General features: G+C 44.4%; 7 non-coding genes across 7 annotated transcripts; all 7 read right to left on the reverse strand.

Annotated features, from left to right (window-relative positions):
* Positions 1-731: 731 nt before the first annotated feature.
* trnaq-cug (transfer RNA glutamine (anticodon CUG)) lies at positions 732-803 on the reverse strand. The gene has a single exon. It is a non-coding gene; the product is annotated as a tRNA-Gln (tRNA).
* A 1163-nt stretch (positions 804-1966) lies between these two features.
* trnap-agg (transfer RNA proline (anticodon AGG)) lies at positions 1967-2038 on the reverse strand. The gene has a single exon. It is a non-coding gene; the product is annotated as a tRNA-Pro (tRNA).
* A 5350-nt stretch (positions 2039-7388) lies between these two features.
* On the reverse strand, positions 7389-7460 carry trnaq-uug (transfer RNA glutamine (anticodon UUG)). The gene has a single exon. It is a non-coding gene; the product is annotated as a tRNA-Gln (tRNA).
* Positions 7461-7702: 242 nt separating this feature from the next.
* On the reverse strand, positions 7703-7776 carry trnai-aau (transfer RNA isoleucine (anticodon AAU)). The gene has a single exon. It is a non-coding gene; the product is annotated as a tRNA-Ile (tRNA).
* A 3709-nt stretch (positions 7777-11485) lies between these two features.
* Positions 11486-11557, reverse strand: trnaq-cug (transfer RNA glutamine (anticodon CUG)). Its single transcript has one exon. It is a non-coding gene; the product is annotated as a tRNA-Gln (tRNA).
* A 241-nt stretch (positions 11558-11798) lies between these two features.
* trnaq-uug (transfer RNA glutamine (anticodon UUG)) lies at positions 11799-11870 on the reverse strand. The gene has a single exon. It is a non-coding gene; the product is annotated as a tRNA-Gln (tRNA).
* Positions 11871-12288: 418 nt separating this feature from the next.
* Positions 12289-12360, reverse strand: trnap-agg (transfer RNA proline (anticodon AGG)). Its single transcript has one exon. It is a non-coding gene; the product is annotated as a tRNA-Pro (tRNA).
* Between the last annotated feature and the right edge of the window lie 12407 nt (positions 12361-24767).

Genomic DNA, 24767 nt, shown 5'->3' on the forward strand with positions numbered 1-24767 from the left:
CAGCCGCAGCTGGAACCAGCTTCCAGAAGAGATCAGATGTGCTCCTACAGTAGTCACATTCAAATCCAGACTCAAAACACATCTGTTTAACTGTGCATTTACTGAATGAGCACTGTGCCACTGTTCGTCCGACTGTTTGCACTGTATTTTATTTTATGTTTTAATTATTCTGATTTCATTTGATTATTTCTGTATTTTATCTTTTATTCCAAACTGTTTTAATTATTCTGATTTCTTTTGATTATTTTAATTTCTTCTATGTAAAGCACTTTGAATTACCATTGTGTATGAAATGTGCTATATAAATAAACTTGCCTTGCCTTGCCTAATAATAGCGGTCGCCGATTGGTCAAAGGTAAGCCACAGGAGAGAAACGCGATTGGTCAAAAGTAAGCCACAGGAGAGAAAGGCGATTGGTCAAAAGTAAGCCACAGGAGAGAAACACGATTGGTCAAAAGTAAGCCACAGGAGAGAACGCGATTGGTCAAAAGTAAGCCACAGCAGAGTAACACGATTGGCTCACGTGGGCTTACTTTGGGCTTACTTTGGCTCAATCGGTAGGAAGCAGTAGGCGCAAGCGAGAGGTAGTGGGATCGATGCCTGCATTCTCCAGTGCTGTCCATCCTTTTTACGCCCCCCTTCAAGGGGCACTACCTAGATGAGCTCTTGCGGCTCAGTGCTGCCTAAAAAGTTTTTTCGAACGAGGTACTGCACACATTCCTGGCAAAAGCAGGTCCCACCGAGATTTGAACTCGGATCGCTGGATTCAGAGCCCAGAGTGCTAACCATTACAACATGGAACCTTGGCGTGTGTCAACTTTTCCCATGAGCAGCAGAGATTTAAGTCATTGAGTCCAGAAGCACGAAAGCAAGGATTTAAGTCATTGAGTCCAGAAGCACGATAGCAAGGAGCAAATGAAGCCTTTGCTTTTTAAGCCCATGTTTCCCCAATTCCGACTCGGTTTGAAAGTGCCAATTTCACCGCCACGTCAGCAGTTGGGCATCACCTCTGTTTTTTCCCTCCCTTCCGCAAAGAACCTAAAAAGGTTCCACCGAGATTTGAACTCGGATCGCTGGATTCAAAGCGCAATTTTTTGATTAAATCTACAATTAAAAAGTTGCCAGCACAGAGGAAATGCGGCCTGTTTTTTTGTGGTCATTGGAAATCACGCTGCAGCACCTGCACACGTGCTAGGGATCGCGCCTCGTCTTTGTCTTTGAGAGCGATGGACACCTTCTCTCCATCATCGAGGGGAATTAGCTCAAATAGTAGAGCGCTCGCTTAGCATGCGAGGGGTAGCGGGATCGATGCCTGCATTGTCCAGTGCTGTCCATCCTTTTTACGCCCCCCTTCAAGGGGCACTAACTAGATGAGCTCTTGCGGCTCAGTGCTGCCGAAAATGTTTTTTCGAACGAGGTACTGCACACATTCCTGCAAAAGCAGGTCCCACCGAGATTTGAACTTGGATCGCTGGATTCAAAGCCCAGAGTGCTAACCATTACACCATGGAACGAACACACCCTGCTAGCTGGCTGTCTGAGAGGCAGATAGCGATGAGGCTAGGTGGAATCAGGTAGATAGGAGCTGGCGATTGGTCAATGGACCACCTCGACTGAGAGAGGCAGACGTGGTTCCTCTGCCGAAACCCTAGATTGAACCAGGGACCTTTAGATCTTCAGTCTAACACTCTCCCAACTGAGCTATTTCGGCCAGTTACTTGTGCGGTTTAGCCAGCAGGCATGTCTGGGAGACCGCCAGTCATTTTCGAGAAGAGCAGAGTGAAGGTCCCAGAGAGAAAATGAGTTGCCCGCACGGGGATTGAACCCTTGACCTTGGCGCTATTAGCACCACGCTCTAACCAACTGAGCTAACCGGCCTCTCTTTGGCTCATTTTATCCCCACTTTCTCAGAAATATCCTGGTTGCCCTAATCAGGCTGAAGAGATTAAAAGCAAAGGCTGATAATGGGCTCGTCCGGGATTTGAACCCGGGACCTCTCGCACCCTAAGCGAGAATCATACCCCTAGACCAACGGGCCGAAAACATTTCAGCTTGCATGGCTTAAAGTGCAATACTTTAATTAAATCTACAATTAAAAGGTAGCCAGTGCAAAATTACCAGCACAGAGGAAATGCGGCCTCTTTTTTTGTGGTCATTGGAAATCACGCTGCAGCACCTGCACACGTGCTAGGGATCGCGTCTCGTCTTTTTTATTTTTAGAGCGATGGACACCTCCTCTCCATCATCGAGCAGAATTAGCTCAAATGGGGCACTACCTAGATGAGCTCTTGCGGCTCAGTGCTGCCGAAAAACTTTTTTCGAACGAGGTACTGCACGTATTCCTGGCAAAAGCAGGTCCCCCCGAGATTTGAACTCGGATCGCTGGATTCAGAGCCCAGAGTGCTAACCATGACACCATGGAACCTTGGCGTGTGTCAACTTTTCCCATGAGCAGCAGAGATTTAAGTCATTGGCTACGTTCCAAACCGCATACTCAATGAGTAGGTACTTAATTTCAATAAGTACTTACTTAACGAGCGCTAAAAGAGTAGGTACTTTATAGCCAAATCTCGTTTAGTATGAATGCGAACCGGACATCTGCCATGTTGACGTTATCATGTGACCTACGACGCGTTATCACAAGTGCAACAACTTAAAAGATATGAACGACACGTTTAATTAATCTCTGTAATATCTTGATATTGATTAAACCTGCTTATTTTGTTATTGTAGTATAACCAATACATTTAGGGTCGATTTAAGTTCTTATTTGTAACGCTTCTAATGTGACCCACAGTTTAAATATGCTATATATATATTAATACTTATATATAACACCTTAAATATATAATTTTTCATTACAAAAAACCTAAATCGTCATCTCTTGAATATGTTTTTAATTTCTTTATTTTAAATCCAAAATGTTCACCCACCAGCAAAAAGCCCTTTTGGGCCCCTAAGGGCTGTCCTTTATGTTTTCCTCTTTTTCTTGTTGAATGTTTCATCCCTCTGGATTATAAATAACAACAACAACATCAGTTTGTTTGTACCGCTATTATTCAAAGATATTTAAACTTGTCATTGTTCTTTTTTTCCTGTGTATATAATATCATATTATGATGGATGCAAACCCATATTTATGTTTTCTGTCATTATGATTGTTCATCCTGATCTTGTATGTAACTATAAGTTCTGCAATAAAAAATGATATGAGCGACAGGTGCACTAACACCTCATAACATCAGTAACTCGACAGCCATACCTAGAACAGTTTTCCTCAGCGTTTGTAATGTCTGCACATTGCTCACAGCACACGACTGCTCGAAGATCTCACCTTTGGAGAAGACTGTTGATTTTTATACTAGAAAAATGTAAGTATCACTCCTTAAAAAACAAGATTACCCCAGAATGAATTGCATCGCTAGCCCACCCCAAAACTTACACAATAATAATGATAAATGCTGACCAAAACTTGTTTTTACTGAAAATTGTATATTTTAGTAAAAACAAGCAAAATGTAATTTGTTTTGTCATATGACATATGCATGAATACACACTAGATAAATGCAGTAAATACAGTTATAGTCAAGCAATGAATTAAAGCATAAATATATTAAATAATTGTATTTTATTTACTGAAAACAACAATAAGAAACATGGATAAGTAAAATAATGAATAAAAGTAACCATCAGAATAAACAAATGCATATACAAGTCAACAACACAAACAAAGCTTTATTCAAACTACAAGCATGTATTTACAGGCGCTGAACCCCACATCCTACTGCCATCTCCACACAGCGGTTCTCATTCTGTGGCTTTATTCTGATGAATCAGCTGACCACCAGGTGACCGTGCCTCCGTGCCGGAGGTTGTTCTGAGGCGATAAGGGCCGGTGGAGTGATGGAGGGTCTCATCCATGGCACCATTTCCAGGATTCAGCTCCGGGCTCTCCATCCTCAGTGCTCACACCAGTCTGCAGACATTTCAGATCCGAATGAGAAAAGTGCTGTAATAACTGTGTTTGAAATTACAATAATTAAAATAAACTACAACTTAAGATTTAAATAGATTTTGTTATTCATTTCTGTAGTATACTCATTCAAAGCCTTTGATGCAGCATTCAGCTTCATGAGCCACTCTCCTCTCCCCCAAATGTTCCTCAATTTATCAACAGTACTAATGGACAAATAAATAGATAACATGTTTAGTTACTTTATAGATTTGTGTATTTACCTTACTTACAGCACATTTATCTAATGTAAACAGTGTTGCCACAACAGTAAATTCTAAAATAGCACACATACATCAGATGTCTATTTCATGTTGTGATGTGCTCATCTGCAATACTTATAGAAGATTTTCCTGTCAGATGTAAATAGACATTTAAAATAAGCATCTTTAAGAGGTATATGGTTTATGTACATCTACTTTGGAGATGTGTGCTTACTGGAGCTCTCCTGATAGCAATACACAATAACGTGTTTTTACAGCAAAATCACAACTATACTATACTGTCTAACGTCTTTAAACCTTCAACAATTCGACAGTTTACTGTAGTCTTCTGTATTTCAACACGTTTTAACACAAGGAACCGTGTTTACTCACATTTGAAAACACCCGCGTCGCTGATCGTAATTTTGGATAATGACGTATCCTCTCCCGTGGCCTCCTGGGATAGAAAAGTATCCGTCGATGGTTGCTTCAGAATCTGGGCTGAAGCAGTAAGCCATCCGGGAACTTCTCGCCTACTCTTTTATGAGTACTGAGGTTTCGGACATACTACTCCTTTCAAATACTGTTTTCGCCTACTATATAGTAGGAAAGTAGGAATATTCGGACGCACTATAAGTATACGTGAGCCCGAATCTCGCGATAATTAGTATGTCACTCTGGTAATTCTCGCCTACTCTTTTATGGATACTAAGGATTCGGACATACTTATTCGCTCGCCTACTGCTTTTTCCCTACTATATAGTAGGGAAGTATGCGGTTTCGGACGCAGCCTATGAATGCGATCCGGACATCATCCGCCATGTTGATGCTATCATGTGACCTACGACACGTTATCACAAGCGCAACAACTTAAAAGATGAACGACACGTTTAATTCATCTATCTGTAAACATCTTGATATTGATGAAACTTGCTCATTTTGTGGTATTGTTGAAGAAACAGCTGCCAATTTATTTTGTGAATACATTTAGGGTTGATTTAAGTTGTTATATTTTAAACCCTTCTAATGTGACCCACAGTTCCTTATAACGATTTTTTAAGAAACCCCAAAATCGTTATCTCTTGAATATGTTGTTAATTTCTTTATTTTATACCCAAAAAGTTTCTCCTTCAAGTTTTCCTCTTTTCTTGATGAATTTACCTCTCGTTTCATCCCTCAGACAATAACAACAAAACTATTTTTTAATGTATTATGAAGAACTATTTATATTTAAAGATATTTAGCCTTGTTATTGTTCTTTTTTCCTGTGTATAAATATCATATTATGATGTACACAAACCAATGATCTTTATGTTTTCTGTTTTGTCATTATGATTGTTCATTGTTAGATACAACTAGTATCTTTCCATGATCTTTATGTAATAAGTTTATAAGTTTAAATTATATGAGCGACAGGTGCACTAACACTTCATAACATCAGTAACTCGACAGCACAACCTAGAACAGTTTTCCTCTGCGTTTACTGTCTGCAGTGCACAAGGAGACGGGCCGCTGCTCGAAGATCTCCTTTGGAGAAACTGTTGACTTTATACTCGAAAAATGCAAGTATCGCTCATAAAAAATTAATATTACCTCAGAATGAATTGCATTGTTAGCCCACCCCAAAACTTAAACAAAATAATATTAAATGCTGACCAATACTTAAGTATATTACTTTTTTTATATACTAAAAATGATATAATTTAATAAAACAAGCAAAATGTAATTTGTTTTGTCATATGAGTTATGGATGAATACACGTGAACATCTCAATTGTCAGTCAAGCAATGAATTAATGCATACATTAAATAATTATATTTTATATACTGACAACAATAAGAAACATGAGTAAATGAGTAAAAGAACAAATAAAAGTAACCATCACACAATAAACAAATGCATGCACATGAAACAAATCTTTATTCAAACTACAAGCATGTATTTGGGCGCTGAAGCCCACATCCTACTGCCATCTCAACACAGCGGTTCCCATTCTGCGGCTTTATTCTGATGAATTCACCAGAGGTGACCGAGCCTTCGTGCCGGAGCTTGTTGCTGCTCTGCGCATCACAATCTGAGGCGATAAGGGCAGATGGAGAGATCTTATGACAGTCTCATCCATGGCACCGTTTCCAGGATTCAGCTCTGGGCTCCTCATCCTCAGTGCTCACACCAGTCTGAATAAAAACATGTTTAGTTACTTTATAGATTTGTTTATTTACCTTATTTACAGCACATTAGTCTAATGTCAACAGTGTTGACAACAGTGAATTAACGTTATCCTATCCTATGATAATGCCACACATACATCACTCAGATGTCTTTTTCATGTTGTGATGTGCTCATCTGCAATATGTCAATACTTACAATATTTTCCTTTCAGATGTAAATAGACATTTTAAATAAGCGTGTTTAAGATGTATATGGTTATGTAAATCCACTTTAGAGACGTTACATGTGCTTAGAGCTCCCCTGTTAGCTAGCTATACAAAACATGTTTTTACAGCAAAATCACAACTATACTATACTGTCTAACTACTTTACACCTTCAACAGTTAAAACGTCTACTCTATTGTAGTTTAACACATAAGGAACCGTGTTTACTCACATTTGAAAACCCCCGGCGTCGCTGATCTCCGTGATGTTTGATAATGACGTATGCTCTCGCGTGGCCTACTGGGATAGATGAGTACAAGCTGAAAAGCACTCAAATGTCTGGGCGAAAGCAGGAGATCATCCGGGAACTTCTCGCCTACTCTTTTAGGAATACTGATGTTTCGAACGTACTGCTTCTTTCACGTACTGTTTTCGCCTACTATATAGTAGGAAAGTAGGCATATTGGAACGCACTTATTTGGACGCATCGTCCAAATCTCGCGATAATTAGTACGTCAACCAGGTAATTCTCGCCTACTCTTTTATGAATACTGAGGATTCGAACTTACTTTTTTTGCTCGCCTACTCTTTTTCCCTTATTATATAGTAGGGAAGTATGCGGTTTGGAACGCAGCAATTGAGTCCAGAAGCAAGATAGCAAGGAGCAAATGAAGCCTTTGCTTTTTAAGCCCATGTTTCCCCAATTCCGACTCGGTTTGAGAGTGTCAATTTCACTGCCATGTCAGCAGTTGCGCATCACCTCTGTTTTTTCCCTCCCTTCCGCAAAGAACCTAAAAAGATTCCACCGAGATTTGAACTCGGATCGCTGGATTCAAAGCCCAGAGTGCTAACCATTACACCATGGAACCAACACACTCTGTTAGCTGGCTGTCTGAGAGGCAGATAGCGATGAGGCTAGGTGGAATCAGATAGACGTGGTTCCTCTGCCGAAACCCAGGATTGAACCAGGGACCTTCAGATCTTCAGTCAAACGGTCTCCCAACTGAGCTATTTCGGCCAGGTACTTGTATGGTTTAGCCAGCAGGGATGTCTGGGAGACCGCCCATCATTTTCGAGAAGAGCAGAGCGAAGGTCTCAGAGAGAAAATGAGTGGCCCGTACGGGGATCGAACCCGTGACCTTGGCGTTATTAGCACCACGCTCTAACCAACTGAGCTAACCGGCCTCTCTCTGGCACATTTTATCCCCAATTTCTCAGAAATATCCTGGTTGCCCTAATCCCGGGATTTGAACCCGGGACCCCTCGCACCCTAAGCAAGAATCATACCCCTAGACCAACGAGCCGAAACATACATCGTCCCTGCTGCTGCCGGGCCGCAAAAATTTCAGCTTGCATGGCTTAAAGCTCAATTTTTTGATTAAATCTACAATTAAAAGGTAGCCAGTGCAAAGTTTTCAGCACAGAGGAAATGCGGCCTCTTTTTTTGTGGTCATTGGAAATCACGCTGCAGCACCTGCACACGAATAATGAGAAGCTTACTTACAGGAGCCTGGTCTGCAACACTGGACCCAGTTGATGTTGCAGGAGCAGAGGCAACACTTGGCTGGACAGAAGGCTGTGGAGGAGACTGCAGAGGAGGCTGAGCAGGGCGCAGAGGAGGAGACGGCAGAGGAGGCTGGGCAGGGCGCAGAGGAGGAGACTGCAGAGGAGGCTGGGCAGGGCGCTGCAGTCCTGTGGGTGGCTGTAGTGAGGATGGTCCTGGTGCAGAGGGACAGGGGTTGAAGGCCTTGCTGGAAAGATGGGAGTTGCTCTTTCCAGTGGACAGGAAGCTCTGCAGGCGACTGGGACACCTGGCCAGGGGTCCACAATGCTGGAGGAGCAGGATAAGGGGCAGGAGCAGGGGCAGTAGCACGAGCTGGGGCAGGAGCAGGGCCTCTCGAGCCTGCAGTGGCTGGAGCGTAAAAAAACACAACAAAATTATCTTATTGTTTTAGACTTTCACTGCATGACTTTCTCAGCTCTGCTGGACAGCTACTGCGATTACAAGGTTTACTGCAAAGCATGTATGATTAGTAGAGAGATGACATGATGATGAAAAGATGGAAGGAAGCAGTGAAAATCATCCTGTTTTTCATCCAAGCACCATTAGAAGAAATACAAGAAGAAAAAAAGATGGGATCAGCCAAGTGTGAAGCGAAGCAGATCAAACACTACAACAGCCACTTATTCCAAGGGGAGTGTGAGATGACAAGAATGAGCTTTAGTCAGTGATTACGATAAAAAATGAAATAAAACCTTTTTACATACACCTTTAAATTGTCTTTTTTCCTTTGAGGATGTTCACTCAAAGAGTGAATGTAGATTGACACCTGAGAAGTGCCATTCCTCTGTGTTGTGAAATAAAATAATATGTCATTTAAAAAATACTGTTTTGTTTTATTTGTAATTGTTTGTAAAATATTGTTTAAGATTTACATACCTTGAGGAAGTTGTTCCTCAGCTTGCGAGGCTACAGTTGCCATCTCCAGGTCATCTTCCTCCTCAAAAAAATCTGTAGCAGCAGAGTCTGTAAAATAACATAAAACACTAAGCACATGTCACCAACACACTTGTATGCGTTAAGTGATACTCACCACATGTAAAGAGCTGTCTCCGGGCTGCGGACTCAGACGCAGGATGTACACGTGGTCCTGCAGCTGTTGAACACGTATTTTCGTTAGACATATATACTGCATAATATATACTGTAATGATTTTAAAGCTTGCAAATCACTTACAGGGTTTGGCTGGAGCCAAAATCTTTTGTGCCAGCTGTGAAGCAAATAAATGCTTCCCCCGCGCCAACAGGGCCTTCACATTGGTCGCCAGCAGTGGCCTGTTCTTAGTGGCAGTAGGTGGAGGAGGAACAGACACAGTGGCAGTGGGCACAGCAGCAGTGAGGACAGATGCAGTGGGCACAGTGGTGGTGGGCACGTGGGCTGGAGCCTGCCTCTTCAGCACGTATGCTTTGAAAAGGGCCATATTGGTGTTAGGCCTGGCCTTTGCCTTCTTCAGGTAGGTGATGAGAGCCTGGGCCTCCTTGCTTGGGTCCTCATACACCTCCTTCATTGACCTACCCTTAAAATCCCCAAACTCCACCATCAGACATCCAGAGTCTCCTGTCCTCTGGGCCTCCTGCAGCATGGCCTGTTTTATATGATACACCTCCACAGCCTCGCCTACCTCCCTGATCTGCGAGCTGTATCTGAGGAACAGGTGTTTGTTGTCCGACAGCGGGTTGTCCCTCTCCTCCTCCCCCAAAATGCTGCTGACCAGATAGCAGGCATACCCCAGTGAGTTCTCCAGCAGCCACAGGAAAATCTGACCCTGGTGTTTCCCAAACTGGATCTTGCAGTGAGCCAGAACCAGGAACTGGTCTCCAGGATTCCCTCCATTCTGCCTCACAAAGGCAGTGGCCTCAGCCAGGACCTCCTCCTTACACCTGGCCTTCCCTGCCAACACGATCTTCCTCCTATTGGCCTCCTCAGTTGGCCACATAAGGAGTCGACCCTCGGAGGTTCTTCGTAAAACCGGGTATGCATACATAATCTGAAAGGACACAGGCATAAACAGAACGTTACATAGCTGTCATATTCCAACTGAAAGTATTTTACTACAGCATTTCTTTTTTATGTAATTAATTATTATAATATTATAATAATTAATGAATATTATTATTATTATTATGAGCATAAGCATTCTTGTTTTTTATACAACTGTGAATCACTTTGAATTGCCTTGTGTACAAATTGTAAATAGTGTGATGAACTTATTAATAAGAAAATAAATAACACTTCTTGGTACAATCTTGCTGGTATCATGCCATGCTTAAATCGTTTTGTTTTGTTTAGCTTTTGTGGCAGAGATTACTAAGAAACACCAAATATAACATAAAGGCGTTTATGACAATTCATAATAATATGATCATCAAACAGATCTAAAACTTAAAATGGTATATCAAATCGTTTTGGTATATCTTTTATAACATAGTTGAGAATCATTTGTTGAAACAAAAAACACTTGTTTTTGCCTATTCATGTCTTTTTAAATATGTATAACATAGTATTTAAAAAGATAACATAAATATGTATACTGGTGTATAACATAGTATAGTATAACATATATGAATTAAACTTTTTTTTTAAAAGGTTTTAGTAAAAATCTTCTTGTGCTCAAAATAATGTAATGAATGACACAAAAAATACTAAATTAACAACAACAAAAAAATGGTTTAAGGAGGATATAGCTTAATTAGCGGTCGGCTAATTATCTTGACAGTAGTGACATGTTTTTAACTGTATATCATGGTAAAGTTGCAGGTTCACATGTACAGAAGAAAACGTGTGCTATTACACGCTAGCTGGCTTTATTGCCATGTTTAATTGTCTAAAAACAAACACTGTTTATGAATAAATAATGATCGATTATAGAGTCGTGAAGAATAGACTTACCTGTTGCAAAGATTGCAAAGATGACGATAATAACAGCGGTCGCCGATTGGTCAAAAGTAAGCCACAGGAGCAGAGCCAGGAGAGAAATGCGATTGATCAAAAGTAAGCCACAGGAGAGAAAGGCGATTGGTCAAAAGTAAGCCACAGGAGAGAAACACGATTGGTCAAAAGTAAGCCACAGGAGAGAACGCGATTGGTCAAAAGTAAGCCACAGCAGAGAAACACAATTGGCTCACGTGGGCTTACTTTGGGCTTACTTTGGCTCAATCGGTAGGAAGCAGTAGGCGCAAGCGAGAGGTAGTGGGATCGATGCCTGCATTCTCCAGTGCTGTCCATCCTTTTTACGCCCCACTTCAAGGGGCACTACCTAGATGAGCTCTTGCGGCTCAGTGCTGCCGAAAAAGTTTTTTCGAACGAGGTACTGCACACATTCCTGGCAAAAGCAGGTCCCACCGAAATTTGAACTCGGATCGCTGGATTCAGAGCCCAGAGTGCTAACCATTACACCATGGAACCTTGGCGTGTGTCAACTTTTCCCATGAGCAGCAGAGATTTAAGTCATTGAGTCCAGAAGCACGATAGCAAGGATTTAAGTCATTGAGTCCAGAAGCACGATAGCAAGGAGCAAATGAAGCCTTTGCTTTTTAAGCCCATGTTTCCCCAATTCCGACTCGGTTTGAGAGTGCCAATTTCACCGCCACGTCAGCAGTTGCGCATCACCTCTGTTTTTTCCCTCCCTTCCTCAAAGAACCTAAAAAGGTTCCACCGAGATTTGAACTCGGATTTCTGGATTCAAAGCCCAGAGTGCTAATCATTACACCATGGAACCAACACACTCTGCTAGCTGGCTGTCTGAGAGGCAGATAGCGATGAGGCTAGGTGGAATCAGGTAGACTAAAAGAGGCGGACGTGGTTCCTCTGCCGAAACCCGGTATTGAACCAGGGACCTTTAGATCTTCAGTCTAACGCTCTCCCAACTGAGCAATTTCGGACAGATACTTGCATGGTTTAGCCAGCAGGGATGTATGGGAGACCGCCAGTCATTTTCGAGAAGAGCAGAGCGAAGGTCCCAGAGAGAAAATGAGTGGCCCGTACGGGGATGAAACCCGCGACCTTGGCATTACTAGCACCACGCTCTAAGCAACTTAGCTAACCGGCCTCTCTCTGGCACATTTTATCCCCAATTTCTCACAAATATCCTGGTTGCCCTAATCAGGCTGAAGAGATTAAAAGCAAAGCCTAATAATGGGCTCGTCTGGGATTTGAACCCGGGACCTCTCGCACCCTAAGCGAGAATCATACCCCTAGACCAACGAGCCAAAACATACATCCTCCCTGCTGCTGCCGGGCCGCAAACATTTCAGCTTCCATGGCTTAAAGCGCAATTTTTTGATTAAATCTACTATTAAAAGGTAGCCAGTGCAAAGTTTCCAGCACAGAGGAAATGCGGCCTCTTTTTTTGTGGTCATTGGAAATCACGCTGCAGGACCTGCACACGAATAATGAGAAGCTTACTTACAGGAGCCTGGTCTGCAACACTGGACCCAGTTGATGTTGCAGGAGCAGAGGCAGCACTTGGCTGGACAGAAGGCTGTGGAGGAGACTGCAGAGGAGGCTGAGCAGGGCGCAGAGGAGGAGACTGCAGAGGGGCTGGGCAGGGCGCAGAGGAGGAGACTGCAGAGGAGGCTGGGCAGGCCGCAGAGGAGGAGACTGCAGAGGAGGCTGGGCAGGGCGCAGAGGAGGAGACTGCAGAGGAGGCTGGGCAGGGCGCTGCAGTCCTGTGGGTGGCTGTAGTGAGGATGGTCCTGGTGCAGAGGGACAGGGGTTGAAGGCCTTGCTGGAAAGATTGGAGTTGCTCTTTCCAGTGGACAGGAAGCTCTGCAGGCGACTGGGACACCTGGCCAGGGGTCCACAATGCTGGAGGAGCAGGATAAGGGGCAGGAGCAGGGGCAGTAGCACGAGCCGGGGCAGGAGCAGGGCCTCTCGAGCCTGCAGTGGCTGGAGAAAAAAGAAAAAACTTACCCACTTACAGGGTTTGGCTGGAGACAAAATCTTTTGTGCCAGCTGTGAAGCAAATAAATGCTTCCCCCGCGCCAACAGGGCCTACACATTGGTCGCCAGCAGTGGCCTGTTCTTAGTGGCAGTAGGTGGAGGAGGAACAGACACAGTGGCAGTGGGCACAGCATCAGTGAGGACAGATGCAGTGGGCACAGTGGTGGTGGGCACGTGGGCTGGAGTAATGTATATAATAATGTAATGAATGACACAAAAAAATACTAAATTAACAACAACAAAAAAATGGTTTAAGGAGGATATAGCTTAATTAGCGGTCGGCTAATTATCTTGACAGTAGTGGCATGTTTTTTACTGTATATCATGGTAAAGTTGCAGGTTCACATGTACAGAAGAAAACGTGTGCTATTACACGCTAGCTAGCTTTATTGGCATGTTTAATTGTCCAAAAACAAACACTGTTTATGAATGAATAATGATCGATTATACAGTCGTGAAGAATAAACTTACCTGTTGCAAAGATTGCAAAGATGACGATAATAATAGCGGTCGCTGATTGGTCAAAAGTAAGCCACAGGAGCAGAGCCAGGAGAGAAACGCGATTGATCAAAAGTAAGCCACAGGAGAGAAAGGCGATTGGTCAAAAGTAAGCCACAGGAGAGAAACACGATTGGTCAAAAGTAAGCCACAGGAGAGAACGCGATTGGTCAAAAGTAAGCCACAGCAGAGAAACACGATTGGCTCACGTGGGCTTACTTTGGGCTTACTTTGGCTCAATCGGTAGGAAGCAGTAGGCGCAAGCGAGAGGTAGTGGGATCGATGCCTGCATTCTCCAGTGCTGTCCATCCTTTTTACGCCCCCCTTCAAGGGGCACTACCTAGATGAGCTCTTGCGGCTCAGTGCTGCCGAAAATGTTTTTTCGAACGAGGTACTGCACACATTCCTGGCAAATGCAGGTCCCACCGAGATTTGAACTCGGATCTACAATTAAAAGGTAGCCAGTGATCGCGCCTCGTCTTTGTCTTTGAGAGCGATGGACACCTCCTCTCCATCATCGAGGGGAATTAGCTCAAATGGTAGAGCGCTCGCTTAGCATGCGAGAGGTAGCGGGATCGATGCCTGCATTCTCCAGTGCTGTCCATCCTTTTTACGCCCCCCTTCAAGAGGCACTACCTAGATGAGCTCTTGCGGCTCAGTGCTGCCGAAAAAGTTTTTTCGAACGAGGTACTGCACACATTCCTGGCAAAAGCAGGTCCCACCGAGATTTGAACTCGGATCGCTGGATTCAGAGCCAAGAGTGCAAACCATTACACCATGGAACCTTGGCGTGTGTCAACTTTTCCCATGAGCAGCAGAGATTTAAGTCATTGAGTCCAAAAGCACGATAGCAAGGAGCAAATGAAGCCTTTGCTTTTTAAGCCCATGTTTCCCCAATTCCGACTCTGTTTGAGATTGCCAATTTCACTGCCACGTCAGCAGTTGCGCATCACCTCTGCTTTTTCGCACCCTTCCGCAAAGAACCTAAAAAGGTTCTACCGAGATTGGAACTTGGATCGCTGGATTCAAAGCCCAAAGTGCTAACCATTACACCATGGAACCAACACTTCCTGATAGCTGGCTGTCTGAGAGGCAGATAGCGATGAGGCTAGGTGGAATCAGGTAGACTAAAATAGGCGGACGTGGTTCCTCTGCCGAAACCCGGGATATAAATATCCTGGTTGCCCTAATCAGGCTGAAGAGATTAAAAGCAAAGCCTAATAATGGGCTCGTCCAGGATTTGAACCCGGGACCTCTCGCACCCTAAGCGAGAATCATACCCCTATACCAATGAGCCGAAACATACATCCTCCCTGCTGCTGCCGAGCCGCAAACATTCCAGCTTGCATGGCTTAAAGCGCAATTTTTTTATTAAATCTACAATTAAAAGGTAGCCAGTGCAAAGTTTCCAGCACAGAGAAAATGCGGCCTCTTTTGTTGTGGTCATTGGAAATCACGCTGCAGCACTTGCATACGAATAATGAGAAGCTTACTTACAGGAGCCTGGTCTGCAACACTGGACCCAGTTGATGTTGCAGGAGCAGAGGCAGCACTTGGCTGGACAGAAGGCTGTGGAGGAGACTGCAGAGGAGGCTGAACAGGGCGCAGAGGAGGAGACTGCAGAGGAGGCTGGGCAGGGCGCAGAGGAGGAGACTGCAGAGGAGGCTGGGCAGGGCGCAGAGGAGGAGACTGCAGAGGAGGCTGGGCAGGGTGCAGAGGAGGAGACTGCAGAGGAGGCTGGGCAGGGCGCTGCAGTCCTGTGGGTGGCTGTAGTGAGGATGGTCCTGGTGCAGAGGGACAGGGGTTGAAGGCCTTGCTGGAAAGATGGGAGTTGCTCTTTCCAGTGGACAGGAAGCTCTGCAGGCGACTGGGACACCTGGCCAGGGGTCCACATTGCTGGAGGAGCAGGACAAGGGGCAGGAGCAGGGGCAGTAGCACGAGCCGGGGCAGGAGCAGGGCCTCTCGAGCCTGCAGTGGCTGGAGCGTAAAAAAACACAACAAAATTATCTTATTGTTTTAGACTTTCACTGCATGACTTTCTCAGCTCTGCTGGACAGCTACTGCGATTACAAGGTTTACTGCAAAGCATGTATGATTAGTAGAGAGATGACATGATGATTAAAAGATGGAAGGAAGCCGTGAAAATCATCCTTTTTTTCATCCAAGCACCATTAGAAGAAATACAAGAAGAAAAAAAGATGGGATCAGCCAAGTGTGAAGCGAAGCAGACCAAACACTACAACAGCCACTTATTCCAAGGGGAGTGGGGGAAGTGTGAGATGACAAGAATGAGCTTTAGTCAGTGATTACGATAAAAAATAAAATAAAACCTTTTACATACACCTTTAAATTATCTTTTTTCCTTTGAGGATGTTCACTTAAAGAGTGAATGTAGATTGACACCTGAGAAGTGCCATTCCTCTGTGTTGTGAAATAAAATAATATGTCATTTAAAAAATACTGTTTTGTTTTATTTGTAATTGTTTGTAAAATATTGTTTAAGATTTACATACCTTGAGGAAGTTGTTCCTCAGCTTGTGAGGCTACAGTTGCCATCTCCAGGTCATCTTCCTCCTCAAAAAAATCCGTAGCAGCAGAGTCTGTAAAATAACATAAAACACTAAGCACATGTCACCAACACACTTGTATGCGTTAAGTGATACTCACCCCATGTAAAGAGCTGTCTCCGGGCTGCGGACTCAGACGCAGGTGGTACACGTGGTCCTGCAGCTGTTGAACACGTATTTTCGTTAGACATATATACTGCATAATATATACTGTAATGATTTTAAAGCTTGCAAATCACTTACAGGGTTTGGCTGGAGACAAAATCTTTTGTGCCAGCTGTGAAGCAGATAAATGCTTCCCCCACGCCAACAGGGCCTTCACATTGGTCGCCAGCAGTGGCCTGTTCTTAGTGGCAGTAGGTGGAGGAGGAACAGACACAGTGGCAGTGGGCACAGCAGCAGTGAGGACAGATGCAGTGGGCACAGTGGTGGTGGGCATGTGGGCTGGAGCCTGCCTCTTCAGCACGTATGCTTTGAAAAGGGCCATATTGGTGTTAGGCCCGGCCTTTGCCTTCTTCAGGTAGGTGATGATAATAGCCTGGGCCTCCTTGCTTGGGTCCTCATACACCTCCTTCATTGACCTACCCTTACAATCCCCAAACTCCACCATCAGACATCCAGAGTCTCCTGTCCTCTGGGCCTCCTGCAGCATGGCCTGTTTTATATGACACACCTCCACAGCCTCGCCTACCTCCCTGATCTTCGAGGTGTATCTGAGGAACAGGTGTTTGTTGTCAGACAGCGGGTTGTCCCTCTCCTCCTCCCCCAAAATGCTGCTGACCAGATAGCAGGCATACCCCAGTGAGTTCTCCAGCAGCCACAGGAACCTCTGACCCTGGTGTTTCCCAAACTGGATCTTGCAGTGAGCCAGAACCAGGAACTGGTCTCCAGGATTCCCTCCATTCTGCCTCACAAAGGCAGTGGCCTCAGCCAGGACCTCCTCCTTACACCTGGCCCTCCCTGCCAACACGATCTTCCTCCTATTGGCCTCCTCAGTTGGCCCCATAAGGAGTCGACCCTCAGAGGTTCTTCGTAAAACCGGGTATGCATACATAATCTGAAAGGACACAGGCATAAACAGAACGTTACATAGCTGTCATATTCCAACTGAAAGTATTTTACTACAGTATTTCTTTTTTATGTAATTAATTATTATAATATTATAATAATTAATGATTATTATTATTATGCGCATAAGCATTATTGTTTTTATACAACTGTGAATCACTTTGAATTGCCTTGTGTACAAATTGTAAATAGTGTGATGAACTTATTAATAAGAAAATCAATAACACTTCTTGGTACAATCTTGCTGGTATCATGCCATGCTTAAATCGTTTTGTTTTGTTTAGCTTTTGTGGCAGAGATTACTAAGAAACACCAAATATAACATAAAGGCGTTTATGACAATTCATAATAATATGATCATCAAACAGATCTAAAACTTAAAATGGTATATCAAATCGTTTTGGTATATCTTTTATAACATAGTTGAGAATCATTTGTTGAAACAAAAAAACACTTGTTTTTGCCTATTCATGTCTTTTTAAATATGTATAACATAGTATTTAAAAAGATAACATAAATATGTATACTGGTGTATAACATAGTATAGTATAACATATATGAATTAAACTTTTTTTTTAAAGGTTTTCTTAAAAAACTTCTTGTGCTCAAAATAATGTAATGAATGACACAAAAAAATACTAAATTAACAACAACAAAAAAATGGTTTAAGGAGGATATAGCTTAATTAGCGGTCGGCTAATTATCTTGACAGTAGTGGCATGTTTTTTACTGTATATCATGGTAAAGTTGCAGGTTCACATGTACAGAAGAAAACGTTAAAATGGTATATCAAATCGTTTTGGTATATCTTTTATAACATAGTTGAGAATCATTTGTTGAAACAAAAAAACACTTGTTTTTGTCAGGAATCAATCAGATTCATTCCCATCCACCACTCAAAGGTCACTCTCCCCGGAATATTAACCAGTCACACCTGTTCACAATCAGTCACCTCGTTACCCAGCCCTATAAAACACTCACGCACACCCCAGTCATTGTCAAGCCTCCAACAGGAGAAGACCGTTACCCACGATTTCCCGAAGTTTCCAAGTCTGCCAACGAAGATCCATCACGTAACTATACTCACCCCTGAATATACTCACCTTTGTCTCCCTGTCTTGCTGTCTCCAGTATTCCAGTCTGGTTCCCTGTTTCCCGAGTCCTGCCATTTGAAGCCAAGTGCTCCACGTGTCCACCGAGATCTCCCTGTTCCTCCCTGGATCTGAAACAGAAAAGTATTCGTATCACTGGACATTGTCTACCCACGTCCAACTCTCTGAAGAAGGGTCTGCTCACCTGGGATCCTCTGCACGACGTGATCGTCAACGCACCTGCACATGAACTTTGTCTCTGCACATATATCACTGTAAATAAACTCACGTTTGCTTTCACTTACCTCCGCCTCTGTGCCTGTATCCTGACAGAAGGCTTGACCAGAACAGAAAAGTTAAACAGCGCGATGGAAGCTACCCGCCATGGTGATAACCCTGTACAGTCTACAGCCGCTGTTCAAAATTCCGGTCAGTCTACGCTCAGCACTTCCGCAGACTCCACTTCTTCGATGATATGCTTCGCTAACCAAGCATCACGTCCAGCGCCATTCTCCGGACGGGTGGAGGATTGCAACGGGTTCCTGCTTCAGTGTTCGCTCGCTCTGGAACAGCAAAATCAGTTATATCCCACAGAAAGATCGAAAATCGCTTTTATCATCCAACAGTTATCCGGGGCTGCTTTGAGATGGGCTGAAACCATGTGGTTACAGGAGTCCACTACAACCTCATCGGTACAAGGGTTTGTAGACCATTTTAAAGAAGTTTTCGGACGACCAGTTGATGATTCTTCCACCAGTGACAAACTACTGCAACTATACCAAGGTCGAAGATCGGTTTCTGAGTATTCGTTGGAATTTCGCACTTTATCCTCTGCAAGTGGGTGGAACGAGAAGGCGCTCATTTCTGTTTACTGACATGGTCTGAATCCTGCTCTCCGTCTGCAAATGGCGATATATGATGACAGTCTGGGTGTTGAAAAATTTATCCAACAAGCTCTCCGTGTGCATCAACGATCTCAGGGCTGTTATCTAGAAAATCGCCGACCCACTAGTAATTCTCAGTATCCCACGGAAGCTCCGCCCGAAGCAGATGGAGAAAAGATGCAATTGGATACTTACCGACTGTCCCCAGCGGAACGTGCCCGGCGCCGTGAACTCAGGTTATGTCTGTATTGTGGAATGGGAGGACACTTTCGTCAGTCATGTCCGACTCGACCCCCCAGAATGCTTGTGAGTTCTGTCTTTACGGCCGATTCGGTATCAGCCCCACTAACTATTTCAGTGGGGGTGTAGGTGTGCATCCAGAACTGCCGAGTTGGCGACCACATCCATCGTTGATGCACTTAACATTGTCCCAGTAAACTCAACCTCCATCGAAAGCCCCACTGAGAGTCTGTCCGTTTCCATACCTACCTGTTATTCCTCGTTTGCAGATGTGTTCAATCCTGTCGAGGCTGCTAAATTACCCCCTCATCGAGCTTGGGATTGTGCGATCGACCTTGTTCCAGGAGAACCCATTCCTAAGGGACGAATCTACTCCCTGTCTATTCCCGAACAGAAAGCCATGCAACAGTACATTGAAGAGGCTCTGAAACAGGGGTATATCCGTTCCTCCACGTCACCTGCTGCTGCCAGCTTTTTCTTTGTTCCTAAGAAGGATGGCGGACTACGTCCTTGTATCGACTATCGAACCCTGAACAGAATAACCTTGAAGCTCAGCTATCCACTACCGTTGGTTCCTTCCTCACTGGAGCAGCTGCGTGAGGCCAAGATGTTCACTAAACTGGACTTGAGGAGTGCATATAACCTCATCCGAATTCGAGAAGGCGACGAATGGAAAACCGCGTTCATCACCCCTGCTGGCCACTACGAATATTTGGTTATGCCGTATGGACTGGTCAACGCTCCTTCCATCTTTCAAAGCTTTATGGACGAGGTACTCTGAGATTATCTGAACCGATTCGTAATAATCTACATCGATGACATTTTAATCTATTCCAAGGATCCAGTGGAACACCAACGACACGTCTCCTTAGTCCTCCAACGGCTACGTGAGTTCTCTTTGTTCCTAAAAGCAGAAAAATGCTCATTTCACCAAACTTCAGTCGAATTCCTAGGCTATCAACTCAGTGAAAGAGGAGTACAGATGGACGATCGCAAGACCAAGGCGATCACTTCCTGGCCAACCCCACAGACGGTAAAAGAATTGCAAAGATTCCTTGGCTTTGCCAACTTTTATCGGAGGTTCGTTTACCAGTACAGCCTGCTAACAGCTCCTCTAACGTCACTCCTAAAGGGAAAGCCAAAAACGCTGCTCTGGACTGAGGAAGCCGACCACGCATTCCAGTCTTTGAAAACCGCCTTCACCACTGCCCCTCTACTCCGACATCCTAATCCCGAAGAGATGTTCATCGTAGAAGTCGATGCCTCCACCACTGGAGTAGGAGCAGTGTTGTCTCAGTATTCCAATTTGTCACCCAAACCTATGCCATGTGCGTTCTTCTCCCACAAGTTGTCACCCGCCGAAGTAAACTATGATATTGGCAATCGGGAACTCCTGGCGGTAAAACTTGCGCTTGAAGAATGGCGACACTGGTTGGAGGGCGCCAAACACCCGTTCCTGGTTCTCACCCACCATAAGAACCTCCAGTATCTGAAAGAAGCAAAACGACTCAATCCACGCCAGGCTAGATGGGCGCTTTTCTTCACTCGATTTCACTTCCAGATCTCCTATCGTCCAGGCTCCAAGAACGTCCGAGCGGATGCTCTGTCTCGTCTCCATGCTCCTGAAACTCACCATGAAGAACCCGAGAACATCTTGCCAGAGAAAATCTTTGTCAATCCCATTCAGTGGGACTTAAACGAACAACTGATGGAATTGTCTCGAAACCAACCCAGTCCTACGGAATGCCCAGCTGGGAAAATCTACGTACCCGATGAATTCCGTATATCACTTATCTCCTCAGCGCACTCCTCCGTTGGTACGGGTCACCCAGGAGTCACCAAAACCTGCTCCACTCTCCAAAACTGCTACTGGTGGCCCAACATGCTCCGAGACCTCAAATCATTCATCCAGGGGTGCATCCTATGTGCAATGAACAAAAACCCTCGTCATTTGCCCGCAGGAAAACTCATGCCTCTACCCGTTCCCCAAAGACCCTGGTCGCACATTGGGGTGGATTTTGTGACTGATCTTCCACCCTCCGAAGAGAACACCTGCATCCTGGTGGCCGTCGACCGCTTTTCGAAAGCGTGTAAGCTGATTCCCCTGAGAAACTTACCCACAGCATTTGCAACCGCAGAACTTTTAATGGAACATGTCTTCCAGAATTTCGGCCTCCCAGAGGACATTGTATCAGATAGGGGGCCTCAATTCATTTCAAAAGTTTGGCGAGCCTTCTTTGCACTGATGAATGTCACCGTAAGTCTCACTTCAGGGTATCACCCACAGGCTAATGGTCAGGCAGAACGAAAAATCCAGGATGTCAGCCGTTTCCTCCGAACTTTCTGCCATGCCAATCAGCACCTCTGGAGTCGTTACCTCGTGTGGGCAGAGTATGCCCAAAATTCCCTTAGACAAACCTCCACCAACCTGACTCCGTTCCAATGCATTCTGGGTTACCAACCTCCACTGTTCCTGTGGTCCGGGGAACCCTCAGAAGTCCCAGCAGTTAACGCCTGGTTCCGGGACAGTGAGAGAATATGGAACCAAGCTCACCATCACCTCCAACAAGCCATAAACCGTCACAGTCACTTTGCAGACACTCACCGAAGCAACACCCCCGAATACCAACCTGGACAATTGGTTTGGCTCTCAACAAAAGATATCCGGTTGAGACTACCCTGTCGCAAGTTAAGTCCAAGATACATCGGTCCATTTCCCATAACAAGACAAATCAATCCAGTTACCTACCAGCTCCGTCTGCCAAGTCACTTCCGCATCCACCCCTCATTCCATGTTTCCCTCCTGAAGCCCCATCACTCACCTGTTCCAGTCCCCTCTACAGATCTAGCACAAGATGAAAATCCTCCGGTACCCCCTATTGAAACAGAATCCATCTTCGCTGTAAGAGAGATCCTGGACTCCCGACGTCGGGGTGGTCTACTCGAGTATCTGGTTGACTAGGAAAATTATGGACCGGAAGAGAGGTGTTGGATACCTCGTAAGGACATCCTTGATCCCATGCTACTCACTGCCTTCCACGAACAACACCCTGACAAACCTGCTCCTCGACCTCGAGGTAGACCCCCACGACGTCGGGGTCCTAGGTCCGCTGGCGCGGACGCTGGAGGAGGGGGTAGTGTCAGGAATCAATCAGATTCATTCCCATCCACCACTCAAAGGTCACTCTCCCCGGAATATTAACCAGTCACACCTGTTCACAATCAGTCACCTCGTTACCCAGCCCTATAAAACACTCACGCACACCCCAGTCATTGTCAAGCCTCCAACAGGAGAAGACCGTTACCCACGATTTCCCGAAGTTTCCAAGTCTGCCAACGAAGATCCATCACGTAACTATACTCACCCCTGAATATACTCACCTTTGTCTCCCTGTCTTGCTGTCTCCAGTATTCCAGTCTGGTTCCCTGTTTCCCGAGTCCTGCAATTTGAATCCAAGTGCTCCACGTGTCCACCGAGATCTCCCTGTTCCTCCCTGGATCTGAAACAGAAAAGTATTCGTATCACTGGACATTGTCTACCCACGTTCAACTCTCTGAAGAAGGGTCTGCTCACCTGGGATCCTCTGCACGACGTGATCGTCAACGCACCTGCACATGAACTTTGTCTCTGCACATATATCACTGTAAATAAACTCACGTTTGCTTTCACTTACCTCCGCCTCTGTGCCTGTATCCTGACAGTTTTTGCCTATTCATGTCTTTTTAAATATGTATAACATAGTATTTAAAAAGATAACATAAATATGTATACTGGTGTATAACATAGTATAGTATAACATATATGAATTAAACTTTTTTTTTTAAAGGTTTTAGTAAAAATCTTCTTGTGCTCAAAATAATGTAATGAATGACACAAAAAAATACTAAATTAACAACAACAAAAAAAATGGTTTAAGGAGGATATAGCTTAATTAGCGGTCGGCTAATTATCTTGACAGTAGTGGCATGTTTTTTACTGTATATCATGGTAAAGTTGCAGGTTCACATGTACAGAAGAAAACGTGTGCTATTACACGCTAGCTAGCTTTATTGGCATGTTTAATTGTCTAAAAACAAACACTGTTTATGAATAAATAATGATCGATTATACAGTCGTGAAGAATAGACTTACCTGTTGCAAAGATGACGATAATTACTACGGATGACGACTACTTCCTGCTCAGCTACTGTTCGGACGCTCTCGCTTACTGCTCCGCGCTTTGCTCTATCGCTTTTATATTTCTATAATTTATCTCCTTTTATCACCTAATTTTAACTTCAGCAAATCAGCACAGTGCTCAAACGCTTGGATTACTACAAAAAAAAGCAGAATTATTTTATTCGACCAGCCTCCCACTGAAAGCTTACATTCCGGGGAAGAGAAAACACAACTGCCTACATTCATAAGGATAAGAAAATGCCTCCTCTGGAATCTACCTGCTGCTCCAACTGCCACAGACTTTTACAAAGGATTGCAATTCTTGAAACAAAGTTAATTGCGGGACCACCAAACCAGACGGAACACACAACAGAGCTTCGTCATGGACGTTCTCAGCATTCAGCCGGTGAGTCCCATGAATCTAGTGCTTCTCGACAGGCCATACTGAGTGTAGAGAAACAAGCCGATCGTTTTACTAATCGATGGCACAAACAGGGTGCGAGACCCAAAGGCACTCGAGACATCAGATTGTCATGAGCATCACATATTACTGCAGTAGCATCCTCTACCCCAGATACGGCTCTGACAAGGACTGCAAACACTGGTCTCCTACCACCGCCTATACATCTTGAGAACAGATTTGAAGTATTAATGAATGAGGAATCCCCAAATTTGATGAATGTGATCGCACACAGACAGAATCAGCCAGTAGCTAACACTGATGCTAACTGGAGCTCAAGGTCGAGCAGACAGCGGCACTCAGCTCACAGTGCAGCCGAGCCCAGGACTCTGATAGTGGGCGACTCCGTAATCAGAAACATTAATAGCAGGGATACAACAACGTGCTGCCTTCCACAAGCAACAACTTCTGATGTAAACAGGGAACTTCAGAACATTCTGATGAAACATAAGACTGCAAATCGACTCATCATTCATGTGGGGAAGAATGATATTCATAAAGAGCAGTCGGAACTTCTTAAAAAGGATTTCAATGAACTTTTTGAAACACTTAAAAGACTGAAAGTTCAAACATTCATCAGTGGACCACTCCCAGCAAGAGGAACAAACAGGTTTTCACGGTTGCTTGGGCTTAATACATGGCTGCAAAAAACCTGCAATATAAAAGGAGTGAACTTTATTGATAACTTCAATCTTTTCTGGAGTCAG

The sequence above is a fragment of the Siphateles boraxobius genome, unplaced genomic scaffold, assembly GCF_051911475.1.
Source record: "Siphateles boraxobius isolate OS27281-9 unplaced genomic scaffold, OSU_SipBor_1 19, whole genome shotgun sequence".
Classification (NCBI taxonomy): Eukaryota; Metazoa; Chordata; class Actinopteri; order Cypriniformes; family Leuciscidae; genus Siphateles; species Siphateles boraxobius.